At 35.5% G+C, this 21414-nt stretch overlaps 1 pseudogene; it reads left to right on the plus strand.

Annotated features, from left to right (window-relative positions):
• The first annotated feature begins 323 nt into the window (after nt 1–323).
• LOC136309300 (small ribosomal subunit protein eS6-like) overlaps nt 324–21414 on the plus strand; it is a 35295-nt pseudogene continuing 14204 nt past the window's right edge.

Here is a 21414-nt window from a genome sequence, read left to right on the forward strand (position 1 = left end):
AGTTTTTGGCTCTGTTGTTTCTTTACCGACTGTCCGAATCCAATGCGAACCTGCATGGGCCAGGTTGCTTTGATAGTGGCCGTGGCTTCTGGCTCTACATTTGGCGTAGTCAGCAGGATTCGGTACAGATCAGCAAGGAACCTTTGAGTAGTGGAGTAGAGGACTGGCTGCTGTTATGGTTCCTCATGGCTGTCCTTTTGGGGACCGTAGGCTGGCTGACTTTTACAGCCATGCGTGAGGAAACTGAGAGCTCTGTGGAAGAGGCTGCCTGGGACCTGCCAACCGAGCAGTGGAAGGAGCTGGAGCAAATGTGGGAGGGACAGATGCTGACCCTGGAGCTGGAGGAAGCGCTGGAGGAAGTGCTGGAGGAGGAGGCCAACCAGGTTTGCAAGATTCGCCTGGAAATGGAGCAGCTGCTGGAGGAGGATTCACAGGTTCGTGAGTTGCAAATTGCCCTCGACATTGTGGAGAGCCAGCAGCAGCAGGAAGCCGGAGCTGAGGCTGAAGCTGAGGCTGGGTCCAGAGCTGCAAGGTCTGCAGAGCAGAAGGCGGCAACGGCCCAGGGCTCAAGACCAGCAGCCAGAGCTGTTGTTTTCAGTTCCTCTTTGGAGGATGAGGAGAATTGGGCTGGAGTTGCAATCTGCAGTCTCCAGAAGGTGAAAGCGCAGCTGGAAGGAGCACCTACTAAGGCCCTGGTAGGTCTGTGATTTTGGGACACAGGGCTGGACATTTCTCCAGAGCAGAGATTGAAATGCTGACTGCCATTGCCATGTGCCCCTCTTTAGGACAGTGTAAGACCTGCGAGGATGGCAGGGATGAGGGGGGGTGGCTGACGCCCTATGTGCATGGACTGATTTCCTGGACTTCTACCGGAGTGGGCATTGGCTCCTTTGTTGGATGGACTTACGGATTATGGATTTTGGACAATGTGAAATACCCTGATGGGGGTGGGGGATGGCTTTGCTGGAAGCACTCCCCTGCCCCGGGAAGCTTTTCCCATGACTAGAGAAAAGGCCGAGGACATTTTGTGCTTTTGGCAAAGTACTCAGAGATTGGTGAAATGTACCTTTGTAATTGTTGAAATGGTATGATTTGCCATGTTGTTGTAATTTATGTAATGTGCCTAATTTCCTTGCACAGGGATGCTGGTGATGTAGATTGTGGGTAGTAAAGTGAGCATAGAGGTGGATTGTTGGGCAGATAAAATGTATTATGCTCACTTTGTTAAAGTTGACACTGCCCACGTGGAGGCCTTTGCACAGGTGATATTAATGTGTGTTGAGAATCCTTGTAGCCTGGGGCTTGGTTTTGGGATAAAGCCTTTCCCACCCTTTTTGATATGGGGTGGTACAATACCATCAAGCCCCAGATAAGTGACTTTGTATTAGAGACTTCCCTATTTTGTATATTGGATTAAAGATTTGGATTTCTATACTATAAAATAGGGGCAGAACGGGAGCTTGCGCTCTTGGTTCCTGAGATTACCATTAGAGGAGAGAGCAGAGAGGAGAGCAGAAAGAGGCCATGTGGCCAGGAGAAGCAGCCAAGATGGCGGAGTATTGAGTGAGAGGCCAGTTTGTGCAGTTTGACGCTGGAGAAGGAAGGAGATGGGGAACAGAGGTGAATAAGTCTGGTGAGCTAGAAACCTTTGATTCTAGAAAACTCGGATAAGTCAGTAACTTTGTGAGCACTGAATGTGAGTGGGTTTTGGAGCCCAGTGTGTGTTTTTACTTGCCCGCCGGGTGCAAGCTAGAATTAAAGATGACAGCCCATCAGTTCTTGGCTCCGTTGTTTCTTTACTGACTGTCCGAATCCAACGCGAATCTGCATGTGAATGGCCATGATGGCGGCTCCTGGCTTTACAACTTGCTTTCAAAAAAAATTACAAAAGTGTTAGATTATATTACATTTGAGAAACATGCAAATGAATGTAGTAGGTATAGTGTTCAAATTCAGTTCTTTCTATTTAAGTATTTCAGCTTTTCCTGACCTCTGATATGGTCTTCGAGACTTAATGTTCAGTGTTATTTCTTCAGCTCAGAACCACATACCTTGGTGTGAAAAAATAAAAAAGCTTACTCTGACCAGGTTTTATAATATCTGATCTGTATATATTGGGTCTGAAGAAAAGAGGAACTGCTAACTTATGTCTTAACTAGCCAGTTCTCTGATGCTGTTGTAAGGTACCAAAAAGCTGAAAATTGATATTGGTATTCTGGGAGGAAAGGTCAGGTTTTCCTATCAGGCTTTTCTGTCCCATCCCTCCTTTAGGGAGTAGAGGGAGAATGATGTAGAAGTTTCTGGCTTGCAAGAACAATGAGTCATTCAGTTTCAAATCTAAAATACAGGTTAACCTAGTAACTTCTTCTTATTCAGTAGGAGGCAGAATTCACATACCATCTTGCATTAATTGTAGTTCCTCCCCCTCCCTGGAATCTTCAGGGTAAAATACCTCTAGGCTAGTGAGGAAAAATGAATCCTGAAAGATTTGTAAACATCTGTGATTCTGTTACCTTGAAAGTCTTAATGTCTCTGTGTATCCCCTAAACAAATGTTGCCAGTTGTACTGTGATGTCATGCTCTACCCCGCCCATGTGTGATCAAGAGTATATAAGCAGCCCCTGAACTATCTTTGGGACTGCACGATTTGGGCCTGCAGATGCCCCATGTCAGCTATATGTGGCTGGCATATTTAAAATTTCCTTCTCTAATAAAATTCTTCAAAATTCATCTGGACTGAGTGTCTCCATGTGAACTCGATGAAATGAGGTACAGTGCCTTTCAGAATCTGGGGTGTGGTACTTTATAACAATGCTTTGTATATCACAGAATATCTAAATTCAGGTTTTTCCAAGTCAGAATACAATAAAATTAAAGGTTTTCTGAAGCAAAATCCTTAAGTCATAATCTTCAAAAACAGTTTTTATTTTAGACTTAAAAACATAAAAAAACTTACCAATTATATTTGTACAATATGATTTTGTACAAATGGTTTTGAAAAATACATTCATGCAAACATCACTACAATTATAAGTCACTATAATTAAACTATTTCCATCAAGTTAAAATGTCCATTCTGCTTTTTGCAGTCATGTATTTCCTTCCAATTTTGGCTCCTCACATCGATTTTATATCACAGAGTTTTGTCTTTCCCAGAAAGTCATAAAAATCCAATCAAATAGCATATAATCTTTTGTATCTAAATTATTTCACTTATCATAATGCTTTGAAATTCATCCATGATGTTGCTTGCATCAGTATTTAATTCATTTTTATTACTGAGTAGTACACCATTGAATGAAATAACCACCATTTTATTATCCATTCACTCAGTATTAAACATTTGGTTTATTCCAGAGTTTGGATATTTTAAACAATATTTTAATTAACATTATAATCACCAAGATTATCTAGTCATAGTTTATTTTTTTGATGCTGATGTTTTTCTGCTTATGAGATATTGCTCTATTAGGATAATATTGTTTTCATAAAATGATTTGGGATATAGTTTCACTTTATTTTCTGGAATAATTTTTGTAGGTCTTCTATTATTTATTTTTTTGGGGGTAGAATTTGTTATTCAAGTCTCTGGGTGTGCAGTTTTATTCAAGAAAGGGTGTTAACTATCATAAGGCCAGGGACCGCCACTTCTATCATGGCCATTCACATGTAGGTTTTTATTTAATTTGGACAGATGGTAATGAATCAACAGAGCCAAAAATTGGAGGGTCATTTTAAAATTTCTGCTCACTACTGGCAGATGAGAAAATACACACAGTGCGAATACACTTCCCTTTCCATTCAGTGCTCCCAAAGCCAGTGACTTTCTCCACTTTTTTCCTAGAATCTAGGGGTCCACCAGCCTTATTCACCTCTGTTCCCCATCTCCTTCTCTCTGCACAAACTCTGCACAAACTGGCTTCTCCTATAGCACCCAGCCATCTTGACTGCCTCTTCTCTTCCAACCACAAGGCCTCTCTCCCCTGGAACAACGTGGTCCCTCTTCTCTCTACAACAATGTGGTCTCTCTCCAAAAATGACCTTCTAGCTCCTTCTTTTAAAACTTAATCGTGCGAAAGTCCTCCCCCCCATACACATTAGCATAACCAAGCTCCTCCCCAAACATGAAAGCAATCAGCTGTATCACGTGAAAGCATCATTATGTAAGCAGTAGCCATTCTTAACAATAAGAGTGAGCAAAACCAGAAAATATAGATTTTACAAACTCATTTGCCCAACAACTATCAATCAGTTTCTATAATTAATACAGATATTTGCATAATATTTATTATTTTCCTGATTGATTTTAGGTAGATTCCTTACAAAGTATAATTATACATACTGTTATTTCTTAAGTATCTAGCATGGAGTTAATGGGCCTTTGGAGTGTTATATTTGTTTATTATTTTTTTATAATGCAGAATTTTTGCCATACATTGGGAATCAAATTTCATAACCATGTAAGCATATATTTTTCTGAAATAGACCTGTGTATTTTAGCATAGGCAGAGGGTACTCTGGCTATTAAAGTTCAAAGCGGCTTTTTACATACACCATATCATTATTATAAATTCCATTTATGTTCCTGAACTAATTTTTACAGAAAACATTATATATTACTGCATTTCTTAGAAAATATATTTTCTGTCTTTATTTACTTTTTGATGGTTTTTTTATGGTAACTGTCTTCCATTTTGAGAAAAAAAATTGTTTTTAATAATATCTAACTGGAAGATACCATTTTCTCTTGAATTAATATGGCCCTTTTCTCCTTCTCTGATGCCTAATATAAAGATTCTTATTCCATCTTAACACTATTGTTTATGATATTTTTCAGGTACTTCTTTTTTCTTTTTTTTTTCTGAAGTTGGATACGGGAAGGCAGTCAGACAGACTCCCACATGCGCCCGACCGGGATCCACCCGGCATGCCCACCAGGGGGCGATGCTCTGCCCCATCTGGGGCATCGGTCTGTTGCAACCAGAGTCATTCTAGTGCCTGAGGCAGAAGCCATGGAGCCATCCTCAATGACCGGGCCAACTTTGCTCCAATGGAGCCTTGGCTGCAGGAGGGGAAGAGAGAGACAGAGAGGAAGGAGAGGGGCAGGGGAGGAGAAGCAGATGGGCGCTTCTCCTGTGTGCCCTGATTGGGAATCGAACCCGGGACTCCTGCACGCCAGGCCTATGCTCTACCACTGAGCAAACCGGCCAGGGCCATTTTTCAGGTACTTAAATATATGCTGTGTCAACTGTCAGATTCCTTTAGATCAATTGAACAATTTATCAAATAAGTTTATTTCTTCTACTTTTTGTGAGATCATAAGTTTAAACAGTTGTTAATTTTTTCTGTGTTTTAAGTGGTGTTTAAATTAATGTTATCTTATCTGTGAAATAATTAGCCCACTATTTATATTTTACATCTATTTTCTTCCAGTAATTAATTTTGGGCATTGATAATGAGTATATGTTCAAAATAATTCTAAGAAGCTGAATCACATGAGAGCATCATTATGTGAGCATATTCTATTTCTATATTTCACTTATAGGTATTGCAACATCAATCATTACCATTTGTGTAAGTTAATGGTTTGAGTGCTGACATTCAGAGACTTAGTATTTACAAAATTGTCAGCCATATCTTTGACACACTTTTATGTTATTTACATAACATTTTCAGGGAGTTTTAAATTATAATTATACATCTTTATTGTTATTTTCTGTGTTAATACCTCTGACATTTGATTTGGTTTGTTTTCAATTTTGATATATATTTTCTCATTTTTTTCTATGACAATGTTTTTTTATATATATATTTATGAGAGGAATTTACTTATACTATTTCTACTTTAAAAGTTCTTGTCAAGTTCAATTGTGAATATTATGCTGGCTGTAACAGATGGGCTAGAAAGTATTGTATTTTTTTTTATTCCCTGGATGAATTTGGTATTATTTTTTATTCAGAAGTATAGAAAATTTCACTAGTGAAGAAATCTAGTTCTAATGTTTTGAAAAGGTTTCAAATTAACACTAAAATATTTTTAATCTATGTATAGAAAAATACAGATTTTCTTTTATTTTTAATTTTATTTTTGAATTACAGTTTACATTCAATATTATTTTGTATTAGTTTCAAGTGTATAACATAGTGGTTAGACAATCATATACTTTACAAAATGGTCCTTCTGATATTTCAATTACCCACTTGACACCATACATAGTTATTAAAATATTATTCACTATATTCCCTAAGCTGTACTTTACATATTTGTAATTATTTTAACTAGCAATCATGCACTGTTGGTAGGAATTCAGATTGGTGTAGCAAGTATAAATAACAGTATGGAGTATCCTCAAAAATTTAAAAATGGAATTACTTTATATGCACACCTATGCTTATTGCAGCATTATGGTAGTCAAGATATGGAAGCAATTTAAGTGCTCATCACTTGAATTATAAAGCAGTAATACATGTATACAATGGAATATTACTCGACCATAAAAAATGATGTAATCTTAGTGACAGCATGAATGGACTTGGAGGGTATCATGCTAAGTGAAATAAATCAGAGATATACAAATATCACATAATTTCACTTATATGTTGAATTAAAAGAACAAAATAAACAAACAAAATAGAAACTCTTAGATACAGAGAATGACTGATGATTGCCAGGGGGGGAGGGGGTATAGATTTAAAGATTAAGAAGTACAAATTAGGGCCCTAGCCAATTGGTTCAATGAATAGAGCATTTGCACACCGTATGGACATCCTGGGTTAGATTCCCAATCAGGGCACATAAAAGAAACAACCATCTGCTTCTCTCCACCTCCCTCTCCTCCTTCTCTCCCACTTCACCTCACACAGCAAGTAGCTCCATTGGTTTGAACGTGGGCCCAGGTGCTGAAGATAACTCAGTTGGTTCAGCACATAAGCCCTGGGCACTAAAAATAGTTTGATTGATCAAGCATCAGCCTCGGATGGGGTTGCCAGGTAAATACTGGTAGGGGCAAATGCAGGAGTCTGTCTTACTGTCTTTCCTTCTCTCATTTAAAAAGAATGTAGAGGTTGGGAGAAAACAGATTTTCAATTTCTTTTTGTGTTAGTTTTGGAAAGATATATTCAATTATTATTTAAGTATTGTTTTTTAATCTACATTTTCAAATTTTATCTTACTATTGTTCAAAATATCCCATTTTACCATTGGTTTCATACTTTATAGACATCTTATATCAGGTTTTAATATTCAGAATTCCCTACCCACCAGTCCCTGATTTGTCACTTTTATTCTAAGTCTCAGATCTGCATTTGTTACTTTAGAATTTGCAGGTTCTCTGAAGATGAAAGAGCTGCTTAAAATTAGTAAGTACTTTGAGGGCAAAACAGCCCTGTAGGTCAAATAAGTTTGTAAATATGATATACAATATATGTTTACTCATTTATAGTTTGCATGGTGTGTGGAAGATAGGCTGTAAACTGGCAAAGTCATTATAGCCTAAGGCTTAGTTTTAAGACTAAACCTTTCCCACCCTTCTAATACTAAGATCTTCTCAAAACTAGGCTTATCCCCGCACACTTGATTGTTGCATGCTGTAGGGTGGTGCACTCTTATGAGAAATCTCATTTATGCCTCAGATAAGTGCCTTTGTATCAGAGACTTCTTTATTTGTATATTGGCTTAAAGGCTTTAATTTCTACACTATAAAATGAGGCAGAGTGGGGAGCATGCTAGCTCAGATTCTGCCATCAGCATTACAGAGGAGAGGAAGCCAAGATGGTGGAGTGCTGAAGGAGAAGCCAGTTTGTGCAGTTTGTGCATAGAAAAGGAGATGGGGAACAGAGGTGAATGAGGCTGGTGAGGTAGAAACCTATGATCCTAGGAATACTTGGATGAGACAGTGCCTTTGGGAGCCCAGAATGGAAAGGGAAGTGTTTTCCCACTGTGTGTATTTCTCCTCCACTGGGTGAGAGCTAAGATTAAAGATAATGGGCCACTAGTTCCTAGCTCTGTTGTTTCATTACCATCTGTCCGAATCAAATGCAAACCTGCATGGGTCAGGTGGCTGTGATGGTGGCCTTAGCTACTGGCCTTAAAGGCACCAACATTTGGAATCTTCTTATCTACTTACATTCCTTCTCTGATCTTGATCATGTCAGCATTTTATGCTTTGGTCGATTCTTATTTCCTAACATATATAATTATTTCTGCTTTTTTGTTGTTTCTAGTTATTATTGACGGTTGTCTCAAGTGAGCAAATTCACTATAGTGTCACATATCTTACACTGCGAGGAGAATTATGGATCAATGGGCTTAAACGCTGCAACCTGAACTCATCACTGTAGTGTTTCGAGCATGCTTCCCATGATGGTTCCAACTAATGACCAAGTATAACAGGACAGGAAGGCAGGCTTATTCCTGTGAGCTGTGAGATTTCTCTGACAGATGAGTTTTGCTCATGGATTGTTTTTTTCAGGTGTGGTGGTAAGATTTATTGAAGCTACAGCAAACACAAAGGACTCTCCCAGGTTCAGCTTTGTCCTATGGTTGAAGAAGTCCATCCTTGTAGTCATCAAGCCCAGGGTCTAGAAATCCTGTGCTGTTGGTTTAGTCTGTGCCAAAACTTAGCCCAGTTTAGTCTGTCCTCATCCAGCTAGTTTAGCCTCTGCTCCTGGCTGTGATCTGGCCAGACTTTTTATAGGCCTTCCTCAATTCTCTTAGTACTCCAAAAGTTTCTTTATTTCTTTTCTTCTCCTTAACAGAAATCATATCTTTATTGCTATCTGATAGCTCTGCCAGCCTCCTTAATTTCTCTTGGCCTTTCTCTTATAAGCATTTACCCAATAAACCTTTTGTACCTCTTGAATGTCTAATTCCATCTGACACCTGTTTCTTGTATCACCTAACATAAGTAGTACCGAGAAAGGTATGAGAAAATCGATGTGGTAAGATGGAAATTTGGACTGGCTCACTCTCTGCCTAGTGGATAAAGTAGATGCCATCTCTATTGGTAGGTGAGTCCCAGATTGTTCTTGGCACAAGGTTGTGACTCAGTTGCTCTACCATTTGATGTTAGCTAGTCCTCAATATCCATTATGCCCAAATGGCTCAGTTCTCACATGAATGAACAGCCAAAGTTAGAGCCTACATTTGCTACCAAGTTTGCATTCCCACTCTTAATAGATGATCTAGCTACTGCTGCCTTTGAATGATTAACTTGTCAGCTTCTAATATGGCACTAACTTGTAAAGACACCAAAAAACTACTTGATAGCAAATGGCTATATGGAACTCCTTTTATCCTTAGAGGTTATAGATACCTATCCGGTAATAAGTTTGCTTTCTTAACCTTTCAAGTCTGAGCCAACACCATTCTTTGTGGCTTAAAGCATCAGTCACTGATTGTTCATTCCAACATGGCAGATGCTTTCTACCCTCATTCTACTCTTCCACTCCATTAATGACAAGCTCTCTTCTTGGCATCACTAAAATTGCAGATGCCCATGTCACCTAATCATAAACTTCTAATTGTGCTCAAACTTTATATGCAGATATTAGAAAACCTTCAAATTTTTATGTTGTTAATGCTGCTTATAGAATGTTTGCACAACATTCTATAAGCAGCATTCTACTTTTATTTAACTTTGATTGCACAGTTGTCATGTCTAAAAAAATCAGAAATTCTTAATATATATGTATATATGATACATATGTATATATGTATATATGATATATATATATATATATATATATATATATATATATAGATCATCAGCCTCTTTAAGCATGATTACCCCAGATAGAACTCTTAATAGAAGGAGTTAAGGAAAGTGAAGATAAACTAATATTGGAAATAGTACTTTTGAGTATTGATAGCATCAACCATGAAGGTTGAGATAGATAATTTAGAAATAGTGTCACAATATGCAAGCAAGGTTAATATAAAATAAATCTGGTAGAAAAGTAAAACTAACCATTTATTCATTTGACTTATATTTAATGACTGTCTTCAGAGTATAAAATGTAGAGAATATTTTAATGAATGAAATTTGAAATGATTTACTTAAGAAGGAAGTAACTATTTATTTTAATTGCTTTATCTTCCTCACTATTTTATGTACAGTGACACGAAACACCTATACATAACCAACGAGGGAAAACACGTGCAAGACTAAGTGCAGACATATCACGTGCATCTGCATAATTTCCCCCTCATTCAGGTGCCCTTGTTTCATTTTAAAGACATATTCTCAGCTTGGCTTTTAATACTTTCTTGAGACCTAAATCCAATATTATTTTTTGTTTTTCCACAATGTATAAATATATTTACTAGGTCAGCTATACTTATTTTATCCCATTTTAATTAGATTTATTTCTTGCCTGCAATTTTTCCACAAAGGAAATAAAATTCTGATAATTGTGATGCCATATTATTTTCAGTTTAAGTTTTATATAGACTCACTTAATTTCTAAGCAGTTTACATACCTTGTATTTTATTTGCAGGTAATTACAAACAGCTATACTATTATAAATAAAATGCAGCTTATCTCTTGGCTCAGTATGAGGATGTGGTCCAGTTCTGAGAACAACTTTTTTAAAAACTCAATTCTAACAAAATATCACTAACAAGACTCGACATTTTTCTTGTAAATCACTGTTGCATTATGACAAATTATGCTTTCTAATTTTTCACATTACACAGTGCATTGAACTGCACTACAAGTGTTGGTTTTGAACACTGAAACAGATCCATCAGTGTTGGTAAGCAAGTGGCAATAATCTGTTTTCTTGGAACTGTGTAACAATTTGGTATTGTAAATTGATGTTGCAGTGAATTCAAAATGTTGATTTTGTATTCCAAAAGGAAAGGTGAGTGGGAGGAGGCAAAAGAAAGTAAAAGGAAGGAAACTTGACTTGGAGTGGCAAAAAAAAAAAAAAAGAATATTATTCCTACCTTTTCTTTAGGTAGGTACTTGGGTTTTCTTTTTCTTTTTCTTTTTTTTTATTTATTTTTTTTTAATGGGGTGACATCAGTAAATCAGGATACATATATTCAAAGATAACATGTCCAGGTTATCTTGTCGTTCAATTATGTTGCATACCCATCACCCAAAGTCAGATTGTCCTCTGTCACCTTCTATCTAGTTCTCTTTGTGCCCCTCCCCCTCCCCCCTTCCTTCTCCCTTTCCCCCCTCCTCCGGTAACCACCACACTCTTATCAATGTCTCTTGGTCTCACTTCTATGTCCCATCTACATATGGAATAATGCAGTTGCAGTTCCTGGTTTTTTCTGATTTACTTATTTCACTCCGTATAATGTTATCAAGATCCCACCATTTTGCTGTAAATGGGTACTTGGGTTTTCAAATCTGCAGATGTAGTTCAATATCTGTTGTTTGGCCTTCTTAAATTTTTTTTATAAGTGTTACATTGTTCTATCTGTACCATTGACCTACATTAAGATATATTGAAGGAACGGAATCAAAGAAGGTGAAGGGCTTAACCAAACTCATATATGCATAACATAACATACACACACACACACACACACAACTTAGTAACACTAGCCAGAGGGAAAGGAGGGTTGGAAGTAAGGGCGGTGGGGCAAAGGGGAAGAATTGGGAGTAGAAAGAGACTTTGCATGGGGCATGGGAGGGCATGATGTAGTGTGTAGAGGGTGTTATATTGAGTGGGACACTTCAAGCCATGTCAACAAATAAATTAAAAATAAACATTTAAAAAGAGAAAAAGATGGCTAGACAATGTGATATCTTTCTAGTGTCCAAGTCTTTATTCCAGTCACGGGAAAGATGTGGGCATGCACATCTGATGTTCTAGTTCCTGTTGTATCCAGACACTTGATGAATATCCATGGGCATGCAAGAACCAGACTTCACACCTACATAAATGAACCCATAAAAAACAACTCCCCTTGTGCTGTAATGCTAGTGAATAAACAATGTACATGCCTACAAATGATTCTACAGTCCATACATGAGTTTTTGTCCTGGAATGTTGCAGTTTGTATGGTTTTCTATATGCATGTGTCTATGTTGGGGGAGGCCTAATACTTAATTCTTACCTCTCAATCTTTACTTGTAACATTCATACAAAAAAGTATATTTTGTTACCCTGCATTTGTTTACTTCCTATTATAAATCTTTGAAATCATGGCCCATATGAAATGATCACCAAATTGTAGCATCTTCAAATAAAGTTAGCTTTATCTGCTTATCAAAATCAAGCATTTTCTTTTCAGTGAAAATATTTATATTAAGGAGCTACTTTCATATCTGTCAGACTCAAGGCTTAATATTTTAATCCATTCCTATAAATATTTCTTTTTCCATTTCTTGAACATCAATTCTTTAACAAAATCTGTTATCTTAGGTGTCAATATGTTACAATTTATTATTGTTGGTGCTATTATCATTTGTTTGACTAATTGTTTATATAGCTATTTACTTACTCAAGGAGATTTATTTATTTTGAAAAATATAAAAATATACACTGAAAAGTTTTATATTGAAATAATTTGGGACATACAGAGACTTGTAAAAATAGTAATAGGAGTTTTCACATACCTTTTACCCAACTCCTTTTTTTTTTTAGCATTTTACATATGCATAAAAATGATCAAATTCAAGAAATTTCCTTTGGTATAATTTCATACAGTAAATTAGAGTATTTATTCATATTTCATGATTTTTTACCCAATAATATGCTTTTATGTACTAAGATCCAACCCAGAATCCCCTATTGCACTTACTTATGTTTTATTAGTCTCCTTTATTCTTGAAAGTTTTTAATCTTATCTTATATGACCTTGAGCCTTTTGAAATATACCAGCCAGTTTTTTTTATAAAATGTCTTTTCATTTGGATTTTCCTGATTATTTTCTTATTGTTAAATTAAAGTTGTGCATTATCAAAAAGGGCATAATAAAGGATTTGTTTCCTCGATGCCTCATGTAAAGGGGTACATTATGTTGACATGTATCATATGTCAGAATAAAAATTTACTATTTGTTTCCCTTAGAACTTGTATGTTTTGGGGAAATATTTCAAAACTATGCAGATGTCTTTTTTTTAAAAAAAAAAAATTTACCATCCAAGTTTGTTATTCAATATCACTACAGGGTTTGTCTTAGCATCTTTTTTTTTTCTGATTTTTTACTCTCTTTTTCAAGCAAGATCTTTTATTTTTTACAATATATTAATATTCCCCCCAAGAATATAATACAAATAGTTTCAGAATTGGTTATGCATACACTTTTAAGGAGAATACCAAATGAAGTACAATGTTTTTGTTAACTTTTTTTGTCTTTGGAATTAAATATATTTAATCAAAAGTTATTTTTCAAATTTACATACGCCAGTTCCTGTCTTCTCTACTTCTTTCAGTGTGGTTTTGTGATTCATTTGTAATGAAGTTAGATTTATTTATCATACTCTACATTTTCTTCCACCTTTATCCTAATGTATTTTTTAAACAAATTTACTTGAATAAAATTAACATTTTGTGGTGGACAGTTTATAGATTTTGAAAAGTAAAGATAATAGTTTATTCACAAGAGCATGTTCATAAAAATGTAATATTATCCACAAAATCTCTCATGGTATTCATTTGTATTAAACTCATCTTCCCTCCTCCCCAGATCTTGACAAGAACTAATCTCTTTTCAAATCTCAGTAGTTTTTGCCTTTACTCTGTCATGTAAAAGAATCACAGTTTTTAGTAGTGGCTCAATATTTTTTCATTTATAAAATGTATTATTTATAATTACTATTGCAACAATTGTTAGTTTTCTCCATTTTATTGCTGAGAAATATTCCATTACATAGATGTATATAGTTTTTATATCTATTCCATTGCTGTTCTTTGATCTTTGATTTATGATTTGATATGTGTCATTAATTAGAAGAAATTTGTAGCCATAGTTTTTTCCTCCTAAATATCTCTTTTACCCCATTCATTCTCTCTCTGTTCTTGAATTAAAATTATAGAGATATTAGATGGACTGACACTTTCCAATGACTTTTGGAAAATCTCTTCTGGTATTTTTTCACTCACTTTACTCTTTGAAAAATTTCTGCTGATGAGTGTTCAAGTTCACTGAATCTTTCCTCGACTGTGTTTAGGTTACAGATGAGTACATCAGAAGCATTTCTTATTTCTCTTACTCTCTTTATTATTTCTATCATTTCCATTGTATTTTTTCTATAATTTTTATCTCTGGTGGAATTGACCATTTGAGTTTGTATATTTGCCTCTTTTTGCAATAGAACACAACACATTTTTAATGAGTTATTTTATATTCTTTGTTATACAATTATTTTATCACTTCCAAAATTAAGTATGGTTTTATAGATTTTTCTTTATTTTTACAGTGAGCCTTTTCTTTTCTTTTCATATGCTTTGCAATTTTCTTAAATCCAGACATCCTGTTTAGGACAATAGAAATAAATTTACAAGCTCTTATGTTTAATAACGGGCATGAATTAACTTTTGATACGGCTTTATTTTAGATGTTTAAGGTAACCTTCATGGAAATTATACTATATCTGAGGTTGTGGTTGCTATGGAGACTATGATCATACCCTGGGTGTACTATCTATATATTTTTTATTTTAATCCTTATATGTCAGGTTTTCTTACTAATAAAAGAAAAAAGTGTTTTGTTTGTCAATGATATAGTTAATAGTTGAAGAATTGTTTTTTTTCTTCTTTTTAACAGATTTTAGTAAAGAATTGGTGCTTCAGAAATGAAAAAAAATACTTATATGTGTGGATAAAATTACTGGAAAGAGGGTTCCATGCCTAAGTTTCAGGAAACATATTGCTTTAAATAAGTAAGCACAAACTAAAAGCATTTTTCTCATGGTAGATGTTCACTGCTGTTTAAAATACATTAAAAAGTCCTCATAAAATACACTTAAAAGCAAGAGAAATGGTTAGAACAAACAAAATAGAGAATCTATATTACAGATTTTATTACCTCAAATTATTTGTAAATCTCGATTATATAAACTGTATAAATATTTTACAGTGCTTAGATTGAACATTAAGTATCTAAAATAATATTATGAATTAAAACTCTATTATATAATATCCTTACTTTAAATTGCATAGTTGTATTAAATTATTTTCTTACTTGGTATTAAATAATGATTTTTTAAGTGTACAGTTCTAATATTTATAAACTTCCAGCAAAATGTGTGAAATAAAAAAAAATTCATGTAACAATTATGGAAATTTTACCCACAATTTAACACAAGTGAAGCATACTTCTCATATGCTTTTAAAACTTTGATATTATTAAGTCAACTTGTATTATAACTGACTGCACAACTGGACTGAATTTTCAGAAAAAAAACAAAAGGAATATGCAGGGTATATGATAACTCAGTACAAACAAAATAAAGATATTGGGTTCCTTCCTCTTACCACTATAATATTTAAATGATTAATAAATATAGTTTAATTAATTATAAATTTAGCATTTGATTTAAAATACTAATATATTAAAAACATCTTAAGAATTCTAAATTATATATTTCATTATTTATGGTTTTACAAAAGGCTAATAATTAAACTTGTTCTCTGACATTTTTATTAGTTGTTTATCAATAATTTATAAAATATTTAATCTTGAGAAAAATTTACAAATGTTAAAAATAGAAAAATAAAACTATTTTACATTAAATATTTATAAAATATATGATATTGGCAAACATTTACATTTAATCTTTCTGTGGGTAATACCTGGATACATATAATCTTTGTATCAAACTTTTCTTTTTACGGTAATACAAGTTTTTTTTTATTTTTCTTAATTTTGATTTATTGTGTTAACATGAATTCAAGTGTCTCACTCAATATAACTCCCTCACTCTCACCCTCTTGTTTCCCAAAGCCTCATTCTCCCCCCTCCCCTTTGGGATTTGCTCTCCTGTTATCTGTATCTATGTGTTATGTATATATAATTTTACTAATTCCTTCAGCTTCTCTGATCCCCTCATCTCCCTTTCTTCTGACAGCTGTTCCTCTGCTCCCTGTGATCCCGCCACTGCCTCTATTCCATTCCTCAGTTCACATTGTTCATTTGATTCCACATATAAGTGAGATCATATGATATTTGTCTTTCTCTGCATGGTTTATTTCACTTAGCATAATAATCTCCAAGTTTAACCATTGCATCACAAAAGGTAAGATTTCCATCTTTTTCACAGCCGCATAGTATTCCATTGTGTATCCGTACCATTGCTTTTTAGTCTACTTGTCCACTGGCAGACACTTGGACTATTTCTAGATACTGGCTATTGTAAACAATGCTGCAATAAACTGAATATCCTCTTTTGAATCAGTGATTTGGTATTATTAGGATATATTCCTAAAAGTGGAATATTTGGGTCAAAAGGCAGTTCCATTTTTAATTTTTTGAAGAAACTTCATACTGTTCTCCACAGTAGCTGCACAAGTCTGCATTTCCACCTGCAGAGCAGAAGGGTTCCCTTTTCTCCACACCAGCACATATTGTGTGTTGTTTTGTTAAGGAGTGCCATTCTGACAGGTGTAAGATGGTATATCATGTGGCTTTAATTTACATTTTTCTGATGATTAATGAGATTGAACATTTTTTCATCACATATTGGCCATCTGTATGTCCTTTTTGGAGAAGTATCTATTCAGTTATTTTTCCCATTTTTAATTAGATTATTTATCTTCCTGATGTGTTTTAGAAGTTCTCTATAAATTTTGGTTATTTACCCCTGATCAGATGTATTGGCGAACATGTTCTCCCATTGTGTGGGTTGTCTTTTAATTTTGTTCACGGTGTGATCAAAAGCTTTTTAGTTTGACATAGGCCTATTTGATTATTTCATACTTTATTTCACTTGCCTGTGGAGATAAATTGGCAAAAATATTGCTATAAGATATATCAAAGAGTTTAATGCTTATGTTTTCTTGATATCAGGAAGTGTGATACCTCCCACTTTACTCTTCATTTTCAAGATGACTGAGGATATTCATGTTCTTTTGATTCTATAGAAATTTTTTGAATATTTGTTCTATATCTTTTAATTATGCCACTGTTATTTTAATAGGAATTGCATTGAATATATAGATTTCTTTGGATTATATAGATATTTTAATAATGTTTATTCTTCCTATCCATGAACACAATATATGCTTCCACTTGTTGATATCTTTCTTGATTTATTTTTTTCAATGTCTTATAATTTTCTGAGAACAAATATGTTACCTCAGTTAAATTTACTCCTAGGTATTTTATTTTTTTGTTGTTGTTGCAACAATAAAGGGGACTGTTTTCTTAATTTCTCCTTCAGACAGTTTATTGTTGGTGTATAAAAATGCCACTGATTTCTGAATATTAATTTTATATCATGCCACCTTGTAAAATTCATTTATCAGGTCTAGTAGTTTTTTGACTGAGAATTCAGGGTTTTTTATGTATAGTATCATGTCATCAGCAAGTAATGATAGTTTTACTTCTTCTTTTCCAATTGTGATGCCTTTTATTTCTTTTTCTTGTCTAATTGCTTTGGCGATGAGTTCCAGAACTATGTTGAATAAGACTGGTGAGAGAGGCATCTCTGCCTTGTTTCTGATGTCAAGAGGATTGCTTTTAATTTTTGTCCATTGAGTATGATGTTGGCTGTCAGTTTGTCATAGATGACCTTTATTATGTTAAGGTATGTTCCCAGTTTTCTTATTTTGCTGAGAGTTTTGATCATAAATGGGTGCTGGATTATATCAAATGTTTTTTCTCCATCTATTAATAGAATCATGTGATTTTCATCCTTCCTTTTGTTTATGTGATGAATCACATTGATTAATTTGCAAATATTGTACCAGCCTTGCCTCCCTGGAATAAATTCCATGTTCTCATGATGTATTACTTTTTGAATTTATTGCTGGATCCAGTTTGCTAATATTGTGTTGAAAATTTTAGCATCTATGTTCATCAGGGATATTGGTCTATAGTTTGCTTTCTTTGTAGTGTCTTTACCTGGTTATGGAATGTGGATAATGCTTGCCTCATAAACAAACTTTGGAAGTCTTCTCTACTCTTGAGTTTTTTTGAAATAGCTTGAAAAGAAAAGGGTTTAATTCTTCTTTAAATGTTTGGCAAAATTCACCTGTGAAGCCATCCAGTCCAGGACTTTTGTTTGCTAGGAGTTTTTTAATAACTGGTTAAATTTCATTTGTTTTTATCTGTCTGTTTAGGTTCACTGATTCCTCCAGATTGAGTTTTGGAAGATTGTGTGTTTCTAGAAATTTATTCATTTCACCTAGGTTATCCAATTTTTTGGCATATAGATCTTCACAGTATTATCTTACAATCCTTTGTATTTCTGTGGTGTCAATTGTTACTTCTCTCGTTTCAAGTATAATTTTATTTATTTGAATCCTCTTTTTTCTTAATGAGTTTGATTAAAAGTTTGTCAATCTTGTTTACCTTTTCAAAAAACACAGCTATTGGTTTCATTGATCTTTTGTATTTTTTTTTTTTTTTTTTTTTTTTTTAGTTTTTATGTCATTTATTTCCACTCTAATTTTTATTGTTTTCTTCCTTTTACTTCCTCTGGGCTTTATTTGTTGTCTTATTTCTAGTTCTTTAGATGCAGGATTAAGTTGTTTATTTGAACTTTTTCTTGCTTGAGGTATGCCTGTAATGGTATAAACTTCCCTTTCAGGACTGCTTTTGCTGTGTCTCATAAATTTTGAGTCCCATTTCTCTGTCTTTTCATTTTGTCTGTGCATTAGGTAGCATTGTCTGACTTTGATTTTTTTTTTTTTGGTGTCTTTATGAAGAAGATGGGCTTAGTAGTATTGACCTCCAGGCCACCTGTTTTTCTTATTCTAGGAATGCTTCTTGAGGGTACTTTTTTTCCTCTTACTGTATATAATTATGACATGCAGTTGGTCCTTTCTTGGGTACAGTTATCCCTTCAGGATGGCTGGCTCTAAAGATCAACCTTGATCATATGTATCACACACTGTGCAATGTCTGTCCTGTTGGGTGTGTTTATTCTCCACAGTGTCTGGTGCCTGTTAGACTTTACCTTTGGGTATGCTGCTTATGTAGGTAGCTTAGGCTAGGTTTGGTGCTATCTGACATCCCATAACAGTTTTTTTGGCTCTAAATTTTCTTGGGTTGACATCAGTTGTTTTTGTAACATGCTGTGGGCTACCTGTCTTTAGCTACTGCACTTTCCATGGTTTGTGTCTGCATTTTTTTTGCCTGGGTGCTGTGGGAAGGGCCAACCTTTGTATAAGGATCAGCATCCTCCTGTTTATAGATGACAGCAGCTCCATAAAAGCCCCAAGCTTTGTAAGATTTGTCTTCACTTTCAGCTGCTCCTCCTCCTCTTGCACTGCCTGGTTTTCCCACAGAGTCTTCTGTAGTAAGACTGTAGTGTAGGCTCAGATTGGCCTCTATAGGTTGCCTGCTTGGTGGGTTAGGGCAGCTAAGGTTGTTTATACAATGTTAGTGGGACCCCCTATGTCAGGGGTGTCTTGGTTAGAAGCTCAGTATGGGAAATGTGGCCCCTACTACAGAGCTTAATCCCTCAGCCAGTGCTGGATACTCACATTTTATTGCTCCCCAACAAGGTAAGCAGCAGGTTCGAACTGAGTGTGGCCAACTATCCCCTTTGCAGAAGTTCTTACAGCTGGTGGACCCTGGTCTGAGGGAAAAAGACTAAGAGAGTCATCTCCTAGGAATGACTGTGTCCCACCCCAAAGGTGTCTAAGCCCCTCAATCAGATCCAACAATAGACTCACAGAGACTCACACATTAAATGTTCATACTCCAAGCTCCTCTCTCTTCCCCCTGTGGAATCTAGCCCTGCAGGGCCTTATATCCAGCACCCAGGCTAGCTGACTATGAAGCTCCACCCTATCTAATGCACATGAGCCACTATGCCATTGCTGATCACAGAGAGTGGAACTCACCTTAGGTGAGCCAGATGTGAGAAGCCTTTCCTTAGGATACCACTCTAGCAAGGGTTGTTAGGTCCTGAACCAATGTTTTCCACAGCTGGTCACTGGATGTGCCAGCCCTGGGTCTCTGTGGCAGGAACCTAGTGTAGAGCAGTGGGAGACACTGCCCATGACTGGCCCTCAGCAACTTTCTTGGAGATATAAGAAATCCAGATCTTGTGGCTGCTTCTGCTAGGCCCAGGTGTACATGGAAATACCAAGTTGCACTTCTAGACTGGCTTTTACTTATAGTGGACCTCTTCTAGGCTCTGGGGCCCTAAGCTGGGGCTTTATGCCTGGGGCTTGGGATCCGCACTGCTCAGAGCAACCCTATATGCAGTGGGAGTCCTTTAGGAAGCTCAGCCACTCCACTCCTGGAAGTGGGGCAGCCCTTTCCACGTCTTTGCCCTTCCTACCAGTTTCAGTATGAATTCTTCAATGATCCTTGGTTATGGAGTCCTCTTCTTTTAGTCCAAAGTTGGTTGTTCCAGATGATTGTTCTTAAATTAAGGTGCAATCAAATTTGGTCCTGGGAGGTGGCATTTGGAACATCTGCTTACTCCGTTGCCATCTTGGACTCTTTGTATCAAACATTTTTGTTCAACTAATTTCTTGGTCCAAATTTTTTCAGGATGTAAACAATTAAGAAAAAAGGACCTGTCTGAGAAAAATAAAACAGTAAAATTATCTCAAATGGGCAAACATGTATGTTTACTTGGAAATATAACTCCAGACTTTGCCAAGTAGAATTTAATTTGAAGTTTTAGGAGTAGCATACAAAAATGAAATGAAGAATATTTGTAGAAATTATTAACAGTGAATTATATTCACACAAGAGGATTTGCATAAACACTTTCAATCAGCTATAATTTAAGCAAAACTAGAAAAAGTAATTTTTTTTAATTTTGATTCTACTTCAGCTACTAAAATTCCATGTCATTACAATTAATTTGTCTTCACACTCTATATTAAGTAAAGGTATTATACAATGCAACATATGCTATTCACCTGGGATAGTACCTGCACATTTCAGTTCCCTAGAGTCCCATCAGCTTTGACATGCCACAGTCTAACGGTGCAAAAGTATTTCTACTGGTATTTTCCATAACTAATTTTATTATCTTGTAAGTTTTCACTTTTCCTGGGTGGAAGGGGCTGAATTTTCTTCTTCTTTTTTTTTTCTTTAAGTGAGAAAAAGAGAGATAGAGAGACAGACTCCCTCATGCTCCTAGGCTGCGATCCACCTGGTAACCCCCATCTGGGGTTAATGTTCTGTCCATTTGGAGCCCATGCTCACAACCAAGCTATTTTTACCAGCTAGGTGGAGCACCACGGGTCAGTGGGCTCAAATAAATCAAGCCATGGCTGCAGGAAGGAAAGAGAGAGAGAGAGAGGGGAGGGATACGAGA

The sequence above is a fragment of the Saccopteryx bilineata genome, chromosome 6, assembly GCF_036850765.1.
Source record: "Saccopteryx bilineata isolate mSacBil1 chromosome 6, mSacBil1_pri_phased_curated, whole genome shotgun sequence".
NCBI lineage: Eukaryota > Metazoa > Chordata > Mammalia > Chiroptera > Emballonuridae > Saccopteryx > Saccopteryx bilineata.